The sequence below is a fragment of the Lutra lutra genome, chromosome 2 (assembly GCF_902655055.1).
Source record: "Lutra lutra chromosome 2, mLutLut1.2, whole genome shotgun sequence".
Lineage (NCBI taxonomy): Eukaryota > Metazoa > Chordata > Mammalia > Carnivora > Mustelidae > Lutra > Lutra lutra.
Window position 1 is genome coordinate 57,893,315 of NC_062279.1, and position 16,031 is coordinate 57,909,345.

The 16,031-nt window shown below is 45.9% G+C and overlaps 1 protein-coding gene across 2 annotated transcripts in view; it reads left to right on the plus strand.

Moving 5' to 3' along the window:
* The first annotated feature begins 3,953 nt into the window (after positions 1 to 3,953).
* The window catches only part of ZNF395 (zinc finger protein 395), a 45,235-nt gene continuing 33,157 nt past the window's right edge, over positions 3,954 to 16,031 (plus strand). Inside the window, exon 1 of one of the 2 annotated variants that reach the window (XM_047717494.1) lies at positions 3,954 to 4,050. The gene's annotated coding sequence lies outside the window, so the exon portion shown is untranslated. The other variant, XM_047717493.1, reaches the window with a different exon arrangement.

A 16,031-nucleotide genomic window follows, 5' to 3' on the forward strand; every position in this document is an offset into this window, starting at 1 on the left:
GTTAAGGATGACTTCAAGTTTTTGTGTGTTTGTTTCCTGAGCGACGGACAAAAATGGAATTGGCATTTACTGAGATGGGGAGAAGGAGATTTTGGAGGGAAATCAGAAGTCTGGTTTTGGACATGGTACATTTGAGATATGAGTAGACACCCAAATGGAGATGTCATGTAGGTAATTAATTGGTGACAAGAGTCTGGAGCTCAGGAGGCCGAGTTATTTATAAAATTGGGCTCTGGTGGGAGTGGCACCTGAGGACTCAGTTCATTCCATAGGCCTCATCCTGTTCTAAATAAATGGTTACAAAGTCTTCACCAGCCCTGGAATCTATAAGCATCTGGGGCACGCTTTGAACCAGGGATTGCCCAGACCATGGATGGAATAGATCATGTCAGTCCCCCAGTCCAACTAGCAATTCACTATTAATCAATGTTTAGCAAGTGCCTACTACATGCCAGGCACTGTGCCAAATGTTGGGTATTCAATGGAGAACAAGACTTGGTCTTTGGCCTCATAGAATGTTGAGTCTGATAGGGTATTAGGACAAGAGAAAGGAGATCTCAGTAGAGTGCAATGGGGGTAAGTATAGGGTGCTATTGGACAGAAAGGGGAGACAACTGTTTCTGTCTTGGAGGCTTGAGAAAGGGGTATCTAGGTTGATTCCTGAAGAATGAGTAGGGATAGGTAAAGAGGTGAGAGAGGAGGGCGGAGAGTGGTCTAGGCAGAGAAAAGAGTTTGTATCAAGTAAAGAAAAAGTCTGTTCAGGCAGAGGACCAAAGTTCTGTGTAGCATGTTTGGAGTGTAGAATGAACGGGGTAGAAACATCAGGCGGGGCAGGTAGTGGCTGGAGAATTAATAAGGAGGCTCACCATGAAGGATCTGAATGAGAATTGCTGGGACTTTATTATAAAAGCTATGGGAAGCCTTTGAAGAGTTTCAAACAGAGGAAAGAGGCCACAGTAAAGAATGAAACGGGGTGGGGGGGTGGCAGCCAGAATGGGAGCAGTTACACCAGGGGATTGGGGATAGTGACAATCTCAGACTCAAACTGCCCTAAAAATCACCTATAAACGTGTCCATATAGTAGGAGGCAGAGCCTGGGTCTGCTTTGCTTAACCTCAGCTAATGGGAGATGCTTTCCAAGAAGCTAATGATTTAATGGGAAAGAGGTACAAGATGCCTGCATTGTAATAGGAGGCTAGAGTATGGGAGGAAGCAAGGTGAAGGGCAGTTCTAGGATGGAACAGCCTCCAGAAAGGGCAAGCTCTAGTCATAGGGGAGCCAAGACAGCAAACCAACAAGTCAGTCTTTCTACAATTTGCTTTGTGTAATGTGTGTGCTATTCAGGGTGTCTTTAGGACAAAAGGCCTGGATTCTTTGTGAGGGTGCTGAGTGCTGGATGTGTGTTTGGTAATGGCTGTTTGTGATGGGAAATTCTCTCCGAGTCTGTGTTAATGCGAGAAACTCTGGAATGCATACTGTGCAAGTATGTACCTGTAGTGGCAAGGAGTATGCGTGCAGTTCACGCTGTGAGAGGGCTCATGCCTTCTGCTGGCCTGGGTTCATAAGCTTGTCTCAAACAGCATAAGCAGCGGGTTCTGTTCAAACTTAAAGATTCTTTTGGTTCACTTTGCACACAGCAGGAACTCACATATTTGTCAAATAAATGATTGTTTCCGTTTTATTAAAGCTCAGTCATCTGGGGAAATATAGAGGTTTGGTTACAAGTTTGAACTAGATGTTTTAAGAAAAATAAACAGCCCAGCACCAACATCTCTTTACAAAACCTAGCAGTTTAAGCACTGTCATGGAGTTTATATGCTAGCTGGAGTCCTACCTAGCGTAAAAAGCTTTCACTATTTCATATTATTCAATAAACATCACCAAACACCTCAGCCACGTAGGCAGTGTTGGGCTGTTGCTGCTGAACTCACTTCCCTTTCATCTGAACCACCTTAGTCTGGGTCCTGCAATTAAAGCTTAATTATGTGCTATCTCGTATTGTTCCTTAATTGTTTCATGTGCCTGAATCCACTTTCAACCAGGCTAGCTATATGTTCCTTGAGGGCAGGGACTATATTACAAACGTCAGGGTAGGTGAGGAACTTAGCAGAGAGGTGAATATACAGTGAGCGAACACCCACTGTTGGAGGGAAAAGGGAAAAAAGAACATTAAGCTATTTATAAACCACAGTAATACGTAATATATAAAATACCTTAAGAATAAGGGAGTATACATTCTTGTTAATTAACTAAACTACTCTTTTAATAATTAAATGTAAAATTCGAATCTGCATTTTCATGTTAAGGAAAGGTTTTCAGAGCCTTAATGGAATTGCTGTGATCCCCACCGTGGCTTCATTCTTGTTCTTTTAAATGCAAAACAAGAATGTCTCCTTGAGGATGAGAGTTGAAAGGTAGAATCTGTCTTTGGCGAACTGTTGGAGAGCAGAACTCTCCTACAGCAGGATTTCTCAACAGTGGCACTCCTGACATCTTAGACCAGGTAATTCTTTGTTGTGTGGGGGCTCTCCTGTGTTCAGGGTACTTAGCAGCACAGTTGGCCTGTACCTATCAAGTAGCACTCCTCCCCTCCTCTGGGCCTGCCCCCTCATCCCCCAGCCCAATAGTATCCAAACCTTGCTAATGTGTCCTGGGGACAGAATCGCCCCCAGTTGGAAATGTATGTCCTATAAGAATTTGATCCTACTTAGATATTTTTTTCTATGTAGTTGGTGGGAGAAGGGGGAAAGGAAACAATATTTATTGCTTATTTGGTATGAGCTAGGCACTATACCTATGCTTTCTATTTCAACTTACGCATAAAGAAGCTGAGGTTCAGAGAGATAAAAATCTGCTATCATAAAGATAAGGCAGTAAAATCAGGACTGCAAACCAGGCTTGTCTGACTGCAAAGTTTAGTCCTTTCCAGCACACACCCCATTGCCTCTCTGCAAGAAAAACAGCATACCTCAAGTTGAAGAAGTGCAACAAGTATGTTCAAAACTATTTAAAACTTTTTGGGGGAGGGGAATTATTTCTTCTATTCTTTACATTTACTTGAATATAAACGTATATTACCCGTACCTATAGACTCTGGGGCCCCTCACTACCGTGGTAAAGCTGTGGTCTTATCTCTGAAAAACATAGAGCAACACAATGGAACAGCTTCAATTCTCCTCGTTACAAATTATACAAAAGCCAGAGCCTAACGGTGCCAAAAGCAACTGGTATCGTTTACATAAGGGCTGAAAGCTAATAGTTAACTTTTTTCATTTAATTCCAGAAAGAGTAAATAACACCTCATTTTACAACTACGAACGGGTAAAAATCGAATAAAATGCCATAAAATGGAGAGGAAACCATTAACCCAAAAAGAAAATGAAAAGGTTGGCTCCAGCGCTCCCTCCCTCTCGCGCTTTCGCTTGCGCTGGGAGCGGGTGCCGGCTGCACGGCCTGGGTCTCTATCGCCCTCGCCAAACTCCCGTACTTGGTGCCCAGAGCTCTCTGATTTCCTTTCCCGCCCTGGGGCCGAGCTCGGCCTCTCTCGGAGAAGCCCATTCCAGAGCCAGGCCTGGAGAAACAACAGCAAAAAAAAACTTTGGCTCGGTTTGCGGTTCACTGAAAAAAGGCAAACATTCAAGTTTGGTTTGGGGCTGTAGCCGCCGGTTCCGATTTTGGGGTGGGGGTGGGGGGGGTGTCACAAGTCGGTCAGGTTCAAGTGCGCATGTGCAGAAGGAGTCTCTCGGGCACTTATTGAGCGCCCACTGTCTACCGGCGGCCGGGGGTGTATATCCCCGGCGCGCGGTGGGTGTGTGGGGAGGCCGCGGGCGCGCGTGGCGGGCGGGGGCGCGCAGGCCGCGTGCGCGCGCGGCGCCTGTGGCTGGGGAAGGGGGCGGGCGGGAGGGGGGGGTGTGTCCCCGAGGCTCGCTTGTTCGCTAGCTGGCTGGCGCGCTCCTCCGCTCCCTTCCCGGGCGGGGAATCCGGGCCGGGTTGTGGCCGCGGCCGCGTACGTGAGCGCAGTGTCCTGGAGAAGGAGGGCAGGCCGGCCAGGTGGGCGCGAACGGAGCCTCGGCGGGCGGGCGGCCGGAGCGGAGCGGGGCTGTGGGCCGCGCCGGGTGGGCGGGCGGGTGCCGCGGCAGCTGCAGCCCCGAGCCGAGCCGAGCTGTCCGAGCGGGAGCTGCCCGGCCCGCGCTGCTGCTCGTGGCGGGGCGAGGTGAGCTGCGCGGGGACCTCGCGGAGCTGCAGCCCGGGGACGGGGGCGGCCCGGGAACTTCCCACGCTCTGCACGCCCGCGGGGGCCGGGCTGGCGGCCTGAGGGCACGGGAGGCTGGCGCCGCCGGGTTAGCGGCCGGTCGGGACGCGGGGGCGCTGCGGCAGTGCAAGTGCCCGCGCCGGCTGGGTGGGGGGGGGGGGGGCGCCCGCCCTCCCGTGCGCCGCCTTGTTTTTCTCGCCCGCCGCGGGCGCTCGCAGAGGAACCCCCTCCCCAACTTTGAGCGCTTGTCCGGAGTCGCCTCTCCGACGGAGACGGACCTGCCCCCTCCCTGACCCTTTCCGGCTGGGCCGCCAGCCCAGCCCTCCCGACGCCCCGCGCGTGCCTGCCCACTCCACGGAGCGAGAGAGCGCCGGGCTCCGGGACGCGCGGCGCGACACACCCTCCAGCTCGGGGGTTGCCCCCCACCCTTTCTGTCCCCTTTTGTCCACCCCCACTTCCTTCCAGGCGGTTTAACCTTGCCTTTCCTCACCGGTGGCCCCTGGCGCCCCTTGGAAGGGGCACTGTGGGCATGTGGGGTGCTCGGGTGGGGGCCTGGCCCTGGAGTTTGTCATATGCAAACAATTCCAAAGACAGAATTTTCTTCCCTGTCTGGGAGTTCAGGGCTCAGCGCCTTCACTTTAGCATTGACTCAGAAATCTAAAGAAGCCCACCTGCCAGCCGGTGGGGTGGCACTGCCTCCTTGAGTTCCGGCAATCCTGGGCAGTCCTCGGTGGCTTTGGAACGTTTCCCTCAGGCGGGCGTTTCCGTGATGTCAGGCCGCCACTATCTTCTTTACACTCCTCTTTTTACAAAAGTGTCCCTGCTGCAGTTTGCCTGAAAGTGAGTGAGCAACAGGTATTGAAGGCTTTTTTGACACCCTCCTGAGGTGTTGTGTAAACAGAGGTTCTGGGTCTCAAGGAACTTGAAACACAGGGAAACAGCAATTAAGTTCAACTCCACAGGTACTTTTGAGGGGCTGCTGTGTTCTCAGCAGTGCCAGGCTCTCAGGGAGAGATGGTAAGAGGCACACAAGAAATCTAAGGCCTCAGAAATCCTTCTGACCAGGTGGAAGTGATTTCAGAACTAAAGTTCAAATTAATGGGCTATGGCTGCCTAAATTACTCTAAATGCTGGGGGGAGGAGGAGTATCAAAGGACAGTTAGAGTTGGGGGGCTGGATTAAGGGTACTGAGTTATGAAATAAGTTGGGCAGTTGGAGGATAACTCACTGGCCAAGGCCCAAAGGCAGGAGAGGGAGAGGTAACAGGTGCCAGAAGAGAGTAGGTTCAAATAGTTTATCTCGGTGAGGGAGGATACAAAAGATAGATGAGATGATTCCTTCCAGAGTTTATAATCTTGACGAGGAGACAGAAACCCTTGAGCATGTGTAATAAGACCTTAAGATAAGGCACAATTAGCTGTCAAAATGTGAAGTGTGGAAGAGATGCTGTTGGAGCTCAGAGAAGAGGGCTGTGGGCAGGAATCACCAGCACTGTGTTCCTGGAGGACAAGACCCTTAAGGTGGGTCATGAGGTGCGATTGAACATGGCTTTCCTGAGAGACAGGAGATGGGCTTGGCCAGCCAAGGGAACGTTTCCTGAGCAGGAGATAAAGATGGAGAGGAACAATGGTTAAGATTGTGAAAGTCCTAGAAAGTCAGACTGGGGAATTGCACTTTACCCTGTGTGTACTGGGGAGACATGAAAGGTTTTTGAGCCCGAGAGTGACGTAATGAAAGGGTGTTTGGAAAGGTTTTTAAAATAATGTTCAGAGTTGAATCAGTAGACTGTTACAGTTGTGGAGTGCTCAGAGTTTGGACCAGGATAACTGGAGATGGAAAAGAGGGTGGATTTTAGAAAAGCATTACTGTTGAAATAATCTGTTGATAGGGGCAGGGTGAAGGAAGGAGATGAATGGAAATTAATTCTTTGTGGAAATTGATTACACGCCAGGGCCTTGGAACTGCTGTCGTTGGTAACTGGAGAAATCGGAAATGTGTGTTTTGGAGAGAAGCAATTGACAGGCTGCAGAGGTTTCTCGTATTTGCCAAGACGTCCAAACACAGGTGTCCTGCAAGCAACCAAAGCTCTGAGATTGGTGGGAAACCACGCTGCCAAAGCTGGGAGAGGGAAGGCACTCTGAGTGGGATGTTGTCTTGGCCAGAGGTCATAGGTCCTACTAGTGGAGGATGCTCGTGAGTGAATTGGAAGACTCTGTTCTGTATTGCCATTCAAATGACATTGCCAGGTCCTGAACCTGAAGCTGGCAGAGCAACTTGGGATTGGAGATGGGAGGGAAGAATGGAATTTGCTAAACACAGAAATTGTCGGGCTTTGAAACAAGTTGAATAATGCTCTCTGCCGAGACCTTCAGGCTAGTCCTGGTGTCCCTTCGTAGGAGTGTGCAGGGGGAAGCCATAAGATGGGGGAGCAGCAAGGTGACCAGCAAGGAGGGAATCTGGGGCCTAGGGAGGCTGCCTCTCCCAGGGCCAGGTCTGTCCTAACCTGTGCCATTGCTGGTTCCCAGGAACCTGCAGTGAGGAGCTGGCACCGGTTTTTTCTTGAGCTCTGAATTCCTCTTTCTTGTTGCAAGGGTGGCTTAGGGTGATTTGACGAGCAAATTCCCCAAGCCTCAACTTGCAACATCTGAGGGCTGGCGAATTTGGAGGATGATTGCAAAAAGTTGCAGAATGGAGCGGAGAATGTACTTTAGAGTTCCTGAGCCTCCTTGTTTTTCTGAGATGCAGGATCAGTGAGCTAGCAGGGGAAGCTGCCTTGTGTGGGCAGAGGCGTCCATCAGATATTTTTCTTTATCAGGAATATATGACTGTCAAAAAGGATTTCATGGAGCAGTGGTTGAGCTAATTTACTCTTTAAAAAGTAGTGGGTTTTTTTTTTTTTCTTCACTGTTTTATCTGTGACCTACATTAAGAAATAAAATTTACATCATGACCTAGGCACAGTAAATCATGTATGTAAAAATCTAATTTAAGTTCCTGAAGTACTCCTTTTTTTTGCCTGGTGCGATCTCCTTTGGTACTTTTATTTTCCATTCTTTTCTTTAAAGATTTTTATTTATTTATTTGACAGGCAGAGATCACAAGTAGGCAGAAAGGCAGGCAGAGAGAGAGGGAGAAGCAGGCTCCCTGCTGAGTAGAGAGCCTGTTGTAGGGATCGATCCCAGGACCCTGGGATCATGACCCGAGGCTTTAACCCACTGAGCCACCTAGGCGCCCCCATTCTTTTCTTTTTCATTGAAAAATGCTTGCTGTCTCCCACTCAGTTGACTTAGCCACTCTGTCATGGATATAACCCAGTTTGGAAAACACAGTTATAGAGAATTTTCACATCTAGTAAGTGTTTATTAAGCTGCTCGTGTGCAGGGCTCCTGTTAGTAGTGCAAGTGGAGGGAAGCATGAGGAAGAGATTGAACATTTACAGGCTAGTTGGAGAGAGAAGGTATACCTATGATTAAGGAGCAAGGCAAGATGATTAAATGCCAAAGTGAAAAATAAGTCCCTGGAGGGTTCATAGGAGGGGGCAAGCAGCTTGGGCTGGAGTGGCTTGGTAACACTTTTGGGGATCGGGAAGTCTGGGATGAACTCTTGGTGTGTCACATGATGCCGCACAGTTCGGGGGCTCTGTAACATGGACAAAGGCTTGGAGTTAGGATGTGCACAGTGTGTGTAAGAGTGAATAAAAGAGGGTTCTTATTAGAGGGTGGGGAGATGCCGGTCTGGAAAGGTGGGTTAGGATCAATGTGTAGGGGTTATAAACCAGTGACCCAGAGAATGTGTTCCGCCTACAGAAGGGTTATAATTTGGAGTACACAAAGGTTTTAAAAAATTGGGAACGATCCAGAAAACCTCTGGATTGGGGACTCAAAGAATCAGAACAGGCAGTGAGTAGTGGTAGCCTCCAATGGACAGGAGACAGGCCTGGTAGTTCCCCGTTATCATATTCCCAGCACCCCCTTCTGCTTGAGTGTGGTCTCTTTACATTCCCTATTTAGTCTGTAGGCCTTTGGGTTTGTGACCTGATCTTTCAAAAGACTTAAATGCCAACCTAGGGAATTTGGGATGGCTGTCCTGGCTCTGGGTGGCCACTGGGTGATTTGGGTAGGAGTGTGACATGATGGAATCTGAGATATTTGTGTGCGAGTGATTTGTTTTAGGCAAATCAACAGCACTTGCCGAGTTGCTGCTGGCTAGGACTTTGAAATCTTTTTCTGATGATTGGAATGGTACTAATTAGGGCTTTGGGCTATATTGTGTATTGTGAGGCCAACTTCTAGTGACCCCAAGATCTCTCAAGCCCTCTACTTTTCTGCTTCTGGCTGGCATGGGTAGATGGTGGCTCCTGGCACGTATCTTCCGAGAATGATGTTGGGGTAATAATTTGGTGAGATGTGAGTCACCACTGTCAAATGCCATATGACATTAGATTCTCAGGATCTTTGGTTATATGAGTCAGTAATAAAAGAACAGTAAAGAGAGGGGCTGTGTCATTTCTTATTTCCCTATTCCTAGGATACCTCTGGGGGCAGGCCTCTGTGGTCCAGAGATTGATAATCCAGGATTCAGAATGACTACGGAATTATTGTTTCAAACCCAGATGTTAGTGCCGATGACCCCTGGAAAACTAGGCTTTTTGGAGACCAGCTGAAGTTGAGTAAATTCAGGTCTCTGTGGTCTGGGGACAGTTGGGGCACCCTGGAAGTTCATAACCACCAGTGATTCTGAGCATTTCCCCAGGTGACAGGGACGGACCAGTGTTCGCCCTGCTTTATGCAGCTTTGCACAATCTGATTACTTAAAATGTCGCTGTTGTGACATTAACAGAAGCCAAAGGTGACGTGCTCTTTGCTTAAAAATGTGAGGCTGTCTGATGTCGGGGTAACCAGAAGTCAGCCTAACAGTATCAAATTGAACCCGTTTCTTTTTTTACACGGTGGTTTGCTGCTAGGACAGAAATGAGGGAATAGCTCTGGCGCACTCTGGCTTTAGTAAAGTGTTGAACAGTTTCTTAAGATATGTCCATATTAAATAAGCAGTGGAATGTGGGCTGGATGGTGTTATTAATTTGACCGTCATATGCAAAAACTGTTAATTAGTGGCGCTGAGTCAGCCTGGAAGGGGGTCTGAAGAGGATCGTCACAGGGTTCTATTCTTGGCCGTGAGCTGTTCAACATTGTTTCCAGTGTCGTGGATGGGGATACAGAAGTTGTTTGTCAGCTTTGTTGACAGCGCAGAGGTGGGACGGGTTGCTTATTTAGGAGGTAGATCAAGGTTCATAGGAATCCAGAATGAAGTTCAAATTAAAAAAGAAATTGAGTGAGGGATAAATATAAAGTGTGATGTAGTTTTTAAAATTTGAATTGTTGATATGTTCTGGTAAGTTAATTCTACTTCTGGAAGCACAGTGAAAACTATATCCAAAATGTGGATGATGTTTATGCACAGGGATTATTCACAGTCTTTTTCTTTTTTTTTTTTTTTAACTCTAGGGAAAATTAGAAACAGGCTAAATGTCCAATGGTTTGACTGGACTGGAAGTAACCTATAAATGATTCTGATGGATATGTCTTTATAATAGAATATGATGAAGCCATTAAAAGTAACGTTAAGGGGATGCCTGGGTGGTGGGTGGCTCAGTTGGTTAAGTGACTGATTTTTGGTTTTGGCATCAGGTTATGATTTCAGGGTCATGAGATGGAGTCCAAGGTCCAGAGTCTTCTTGAGAGTCTCTCTCCCTCTCCTTCTTCCCCTCCCACTCACATGCTCTGTCTAAAAATAAATAAATCTTCAAAAAAACAATGTTTAGGAATAGCTTTAAATTAACATGGGCAAATGTTTCTGCTAAAAGTTAAGGTGCCTCTACAATATGATTTCAAATCCTAAAGAAAGTGCATAGAAAATGGATGGAAGTAAATATACTAATTCTAAGAGCAAATTACCAATACTGAAAGGGTGGATGGAGCTGAGTGACTTTTTTTGCATTTTTAAATTTATTATTTGTATTTTCTATAATGTGTATTTATAGCACAGTGGGGAGAAAACACTGCTATATATTTTTAATGTATTTTTTAGAGCAGGTTTGGGTTTATAGCAAAGTTGAGAAGGTATAGAGATTTCCCATTTACCCCCTGCCCCCCCAACCATGCATAACCTCCCCCACTATGGACATCCCACCAGAGTGGTACATTGTTGAAATTAATGAACTCATATTGACATGTCTAATCACCCAAGGACCATAGTTTACATTAGGGTTTACTGTTGTACATTCTGTGAGTTTGGACAAATATATTAAAGACAAGTATCTACCACTGAGTATCATATAGAGTACTTTTATTCCCTAAAATCCTCTGTGCTTTGCCCATTTATCTCTCCCTCCCCCCAACCCTTGGCAACCACATTTACTTCTTACTGTGGACAGTTTCTCTTTTCCCAAGAGGTCATATAGTTGGAATCATACAGCATATAGTCTTTTCAGACAGGCTAGTTTTGCTTAGTAACGTGCACTTAAACTTCCTCCATATCTTTGAATGGTTTGCTAGCTCATTTCTTTATGGCACTGAAGACTACTCCATTGTCTGGATGAGCCACAGTTACTATGTATCTATTCACCTCCTGAAGAGCATCTTGGTTGCTTCCAAGTTTCGGCACTTCTTATGAACAGAGCTGCTATAGACGTCTGCAGCTGCTGTAGGTTTTCATGGGGATGTATGTTTTGAGCTCCTTTGGATAAATACCAAGGAGTGTGATTGCCAGATCTTAGGATAAGGGCGTGTTTAGTTTTGTAAGGAACTTCCAAACTGCCCTCTAAAGTGGCTGTACCATTTTTCATTTTCCCTGGCAATGAATGAGAGTTCCTATCGCTCCACACCTCACCAGCCTTTGGTAGCATCATGGCTCTGGATTTTGGGCATTCTCATAGGTGTATGGTGGTATCTCATTTTAATTTGCATTTACTTAATGACTGTGATGACGTCTTTTCATGTGCTTTTTTGCCATCTGTGTATCTTCTTTGGTGAGGTGTCTGTTAAGCTCCTTGGCCCATTTGCTAATCGAATTGTTGGTTCTCTTATTGTTGAGTTTTAGGATTTCTTTGTATATTATGGATAACAGTCCTTAGCAGATGTATCTTTTGCAACTATCCCCCCCCCCATTTATCTTTTCATTATCTTGATCACTGCTATTAAAACAAAACATGTTATTGTTCAAGGACAGGATAGGGTAAAGGTAGATGGTTTATTCAGTGACTGATCTTGAGTACCTCCCTACTATATGTCAGGCCCTGGTTTAGGCGCTGGAGTCAACAAAGTAAGACTCAGCCCCTGACCTGAAGCTGGTGATCTAATTGAAAGAGGGAGATGAACAGATGAGTAGACAAGCATACTGTAGCTCTCTTGGTACTCCAGACATGCAGAAGAGGGGCAGATCATGTGGGGGGAAGAAAGTTTTGAGATTGTTCTATTGTTCATGGCTTGATGTGAGCCCAGAGTGGGGTGAGGCTTTTAGAAAATTGAATCTAGTTAATAACTGGATCAGAAATTCATTGATCACAGGATCTGTTTTTAATGACTTCCCTGGTCATTTGACCTTTGGGCCATGATAGGTTTGGGGAGGCATGATTTGAAGGAAACACGAGCAAGCAAGACTTTATCCTCAGGAGGGACCCTAGGATGATGTAGGGTCAGGAATGACTGGAGTGAGGACCCTCATGGGTGGGTACACAATAGTGCTTTCATGTACTTTCATGGTTATCAGGTGTAGGAAAGAGTAGATTTACTCAGTTTTGCTTCCGGTGTTGGAATATGACCAGTGGAGAGAACAATTACTTTATTTTCTCCAGTTTCTAATCTCTCATCTCTGGAATGATTATACATTACAGGCTTCCTTATCTGTACAATGATTACACCGAAGTTGATGAGCTTTAAGTTTCCATTTAACCCTAAATAAGGGGAGAACCATCGTCAGTTCACTATGAAAATGGGTTTGGTAGCTGGCAGAGCTGTCCAACAAGGGAAATGTCTGCCCATGGAGTAGTGAACTTCCCATTGTCCGAGGTATTCAATTTGGGCTGAATGCTGTTGATTAGGGATGCAGTAGAAGAGAAGGACAGGAATTAGGCTGACCTCTGAAATCCTTTCCAGTTCTTAGGGTTATTATATGACTTGTCAATGCTGAAAGATAATGTGGAATAGGGGATACACCTCTGCTTGCATAGTATTTGGGTGAATGTAAGCTCTTTTAAAAATGTTTATAAGTGAATCCCCACACTTTTGGGAGACCCTTCTGGGGTCATTCTAGAGAGGATGAGGAGAACCATTTCACGGTTGGTCAGGGTTGTGGTTGCTGAAAACTGAATTTGGTCTTTCAGAAACATAGGGTGAGGGTGGGCTGGAAGTGGCAAATGATAAAAAGATGACGGTGTTGGGGCACCTGGGTGGCTCAGTGGTTAAGCCTCTGCCTTCAGCTCAGGTCATGATCTCAGGGTCCTGGGATCGAGTCCCACATCGGGCTCTCTGCTCTGCAGGGAGCCTGCTTCCTCCTCTCTCTCTCTCTGCTTGCCTGTCTGCCCACTTGTGATCTCTCTCTGTCAGATAAATAAAATCTTAAAAAAAAAAAAAAAAGATGACGGTGTTGAAGACCAGTGTGTTTATTGGGCAGTTTTATTCAGTATACTTAGTGACTGAAGGTGGGGCCCTTTAACTGAATGATGGCTTGTCCACCTGGCTGTGGTGGACCTGGGAGTGCCCTTGATCATCTCCTTCCTGTTTCATCTCCCACACTGCAGATTTCTATCACCAGCTGTAACGCATTAAAAACTGTCCTGACACCAGGGATCAGGCTGAGCTCCATGATGGCTCTCTAGGTTTAGGGACAAAGAGAACAAAGGGACAAATTTAAAGAAATCTGGAGTGAGGTTTTCCAGGAATGCGCATTTTTGGTTTATAACAGACAATAATGTTTGTGGTTCGAGTTAAAAATATTTACTTTTTCAGTTTATTAATAGCTTACACATAGAAAATACAATGTCCGGGGGCGCCTGGGTGGCTCAGTGGGTTAAGCCGCTGCCTTCGGCTCAGGTCATGATCTCAGGGTCCTGGGATCGAGCCCCGCATTGGGCTCTCTGCTCGGCAGGGAGCCTGCTTCCTCCTCTCTCTCTACCTGCCTCTCTGCCTGCTTGTGATCTCTCTCTGTCAAATAAATAAATAAAATCTTAAAAAAAAAAAAAAAAGAAAATACAATGTCCGTTTCTATAAAATTTTAGTTTAATTTTGCCTAAATTTTACTTAGAGGGCATATTTAGAATCTGCTATGATGATTTAAAAATTTTAGGTTCTCTTCCTGATATTTTTGGGTTACTTTTTGTTGGGGGGGGGGCAGTGCTAGGGGTAAATCCCATAACAAAATTTCTTAGACAGCTCTGCAGAGAGAATGGAGGCTTATCTCATCTTTGGAGAATATCACAAGATGATTTCTGTGTCCCTGTGATCCAGCCTCATATTTTGGCACTTGAAAAATCAGTATTTGGCAAGAAAGTGCTCTCTTTACATGGAGTGAAGCAATTTGGGGGTGCAGGAAGTAGGGGATGACAGCTTTGGGTATATGTAAAAAATACAAGCAGGACGTGGTTTTTTAGAACTGAAGTTGAAAATGTTTTGCCCTTAATGATAAAGGTCTGCTTTATCTCAGTATCATTGGGGCCTCACAGAGTATGGACCATCAGCTGGGTTTGTTGAATCGCTCGGAACTGGTTCCTTGGGCCGCTTACTGGAGGTATGGGAAACACTTAGACTATCATATGCTTTTTTTTTTTTTTTAAAGCAAAGTATGATAAGAAATAACCGTTCACAGCCTTTTTTGTCATTTGAGTGTAGGGAAGCCATAAAACTCTTTTAGTAAAAACAACCACTTTCGGTGGCTGGTTTTTTTTTTTTTTTTTTTTTTTGGTGCTTGCGGAATGAAAAACTCCCTCTCCTCTTTCTATTTTTCTTCTGCTGGAAATGAATTGCTCTTGGTGTGCCGTTCTTAAATTCATGTGTCCTCTATCCATTTTAATCTTGTTATCTATTTTTATGGTGACTGTCGCCATGGTACTCGAGCTCTTTACATAGCACAACAGAGATTTCAGATGTCTGATAGGACAGCTCAAAGTTCTGCTGCAGCCAGCAGAGAAACAGTGTCTGAGGAGCTTTTTTTTTTTTTTTTTTTAATTGAGGTATAATTTGCATACAGTGGAATGCTTAGATCTTAAGTATGCTGTTTAATCAGTTTTGACAAATGCGTTTTGAGACAGAACATTTCTATCACTGCAGACATGTTCCCTGTGACCATTTCCAGATTACTGCCGCCGCCCCCCCAGAAGTACCACAGCTCTGATCTCAATCACCCTGGTTAGTTTTGCCTCCTAGATTCTTAATATTAAAATGTTGGCTTTCTGAGTAGGGCTTTGAAGAGGTGGAAGAGTGTGTTTTTAAAATCAGTATTTTATATGGTTAGGTGGCCCTGGTAAGTAAATAATTTTTGGCGCTCGTGTGCTCATGCATACAGATTCGTCGTCCTCATAAGTCCACGGGATCCAGATTAATGGTAGGAATTCTGATAAGAGTCTGAGGCACAGACAACCAGGCCTAGGGTGGAATGTGTGCGGTTGGGCAGAGGCTGCCATTATTGGCAAGTGTGTGTTAGTTGCCTGTGTTGGAGAGGCAGAATGCTCAGCTAGAACTGCAGTTGCTCCTAGGACATCCCGGTGGGTTTCCAGAAGGCCCCCTGACATGCTTTCTCTCTTTCCCTGCCTCTTCCTTGAACTAACATATAAATTTAATGATCCACGGAGTTACACTGTTGGGCTTGTAATAGTGTAACAAGGTCTGTGTTGCAAAGCCCACTCCCTGCACTGCTGAGCTCTCAGCCTCCTGGAAAGCATGTGTCAGATTCAGATACAAATTGCCCTCAACACTTTACTGAAATGTATTGAAAAGGGTCAGTTTCTTCCTCCCTCCCCACCCCTTCCCCCTTAAAAAAACCTTCAGCTGTTAAATGCAGTTTTCATTACAGAGAATGCATGAATACATTCTCTGTAGAAAACAAAACAAAACAAAACAAAAACAAATGCAGGGACGCCTGGGTGGCTCAGTTGGTTAAGCGGCTGCTTTCGGCTCAGGTCGTGATCCCGGAGTCCTGGGATCGAGTCCCACATCGGGCTCCTTGCTCAGCGGGGTGCCTGCTTCTCCCTCTGCCTCTGCCTGCCACTCTATCTGCCTGTGCTCACTCTTGCTCTCTCTCTCTCTCTGACAAATAAATAAAATCTTTAAAAAAAAAAAAAAAAAACAAAAAAACAAAAAAAACAAATGCAGACTTCCCAGAGGAAACCGAATCTTCTTGACAACCACTCCTAATCGGAGGCCTTCTCCAGAGGTTAACCTCTGTTAGAGGAGTTTGTTGGTACCTAGATGCTTTATGTACTTGTGTTTATATCTATAGAACTTAAAACAAGTTCAGCGCCTTGGCTCCCCTGTCCCCCACGGCAGGACATCTTGGTGATTGCTTCCTGTCCGCCCATCTAGGACTTCCTGATTTTGTCTAACTCCTGCCTCGCAGTCTTGAGAACCTTCCCCTAGTTGATGGGCATTTAAGTTATTTCCAGACTCTCCTGTTACAAAGCTGTTACAGTAAACTTGGCTGCACATGCCTCTCTTTGTTCATCTAGGGTAGATACTAAGAGAAAGCAGTCGCTGGGTAATAGGGTGCTCTGATTTGAAATCTTAAGGAA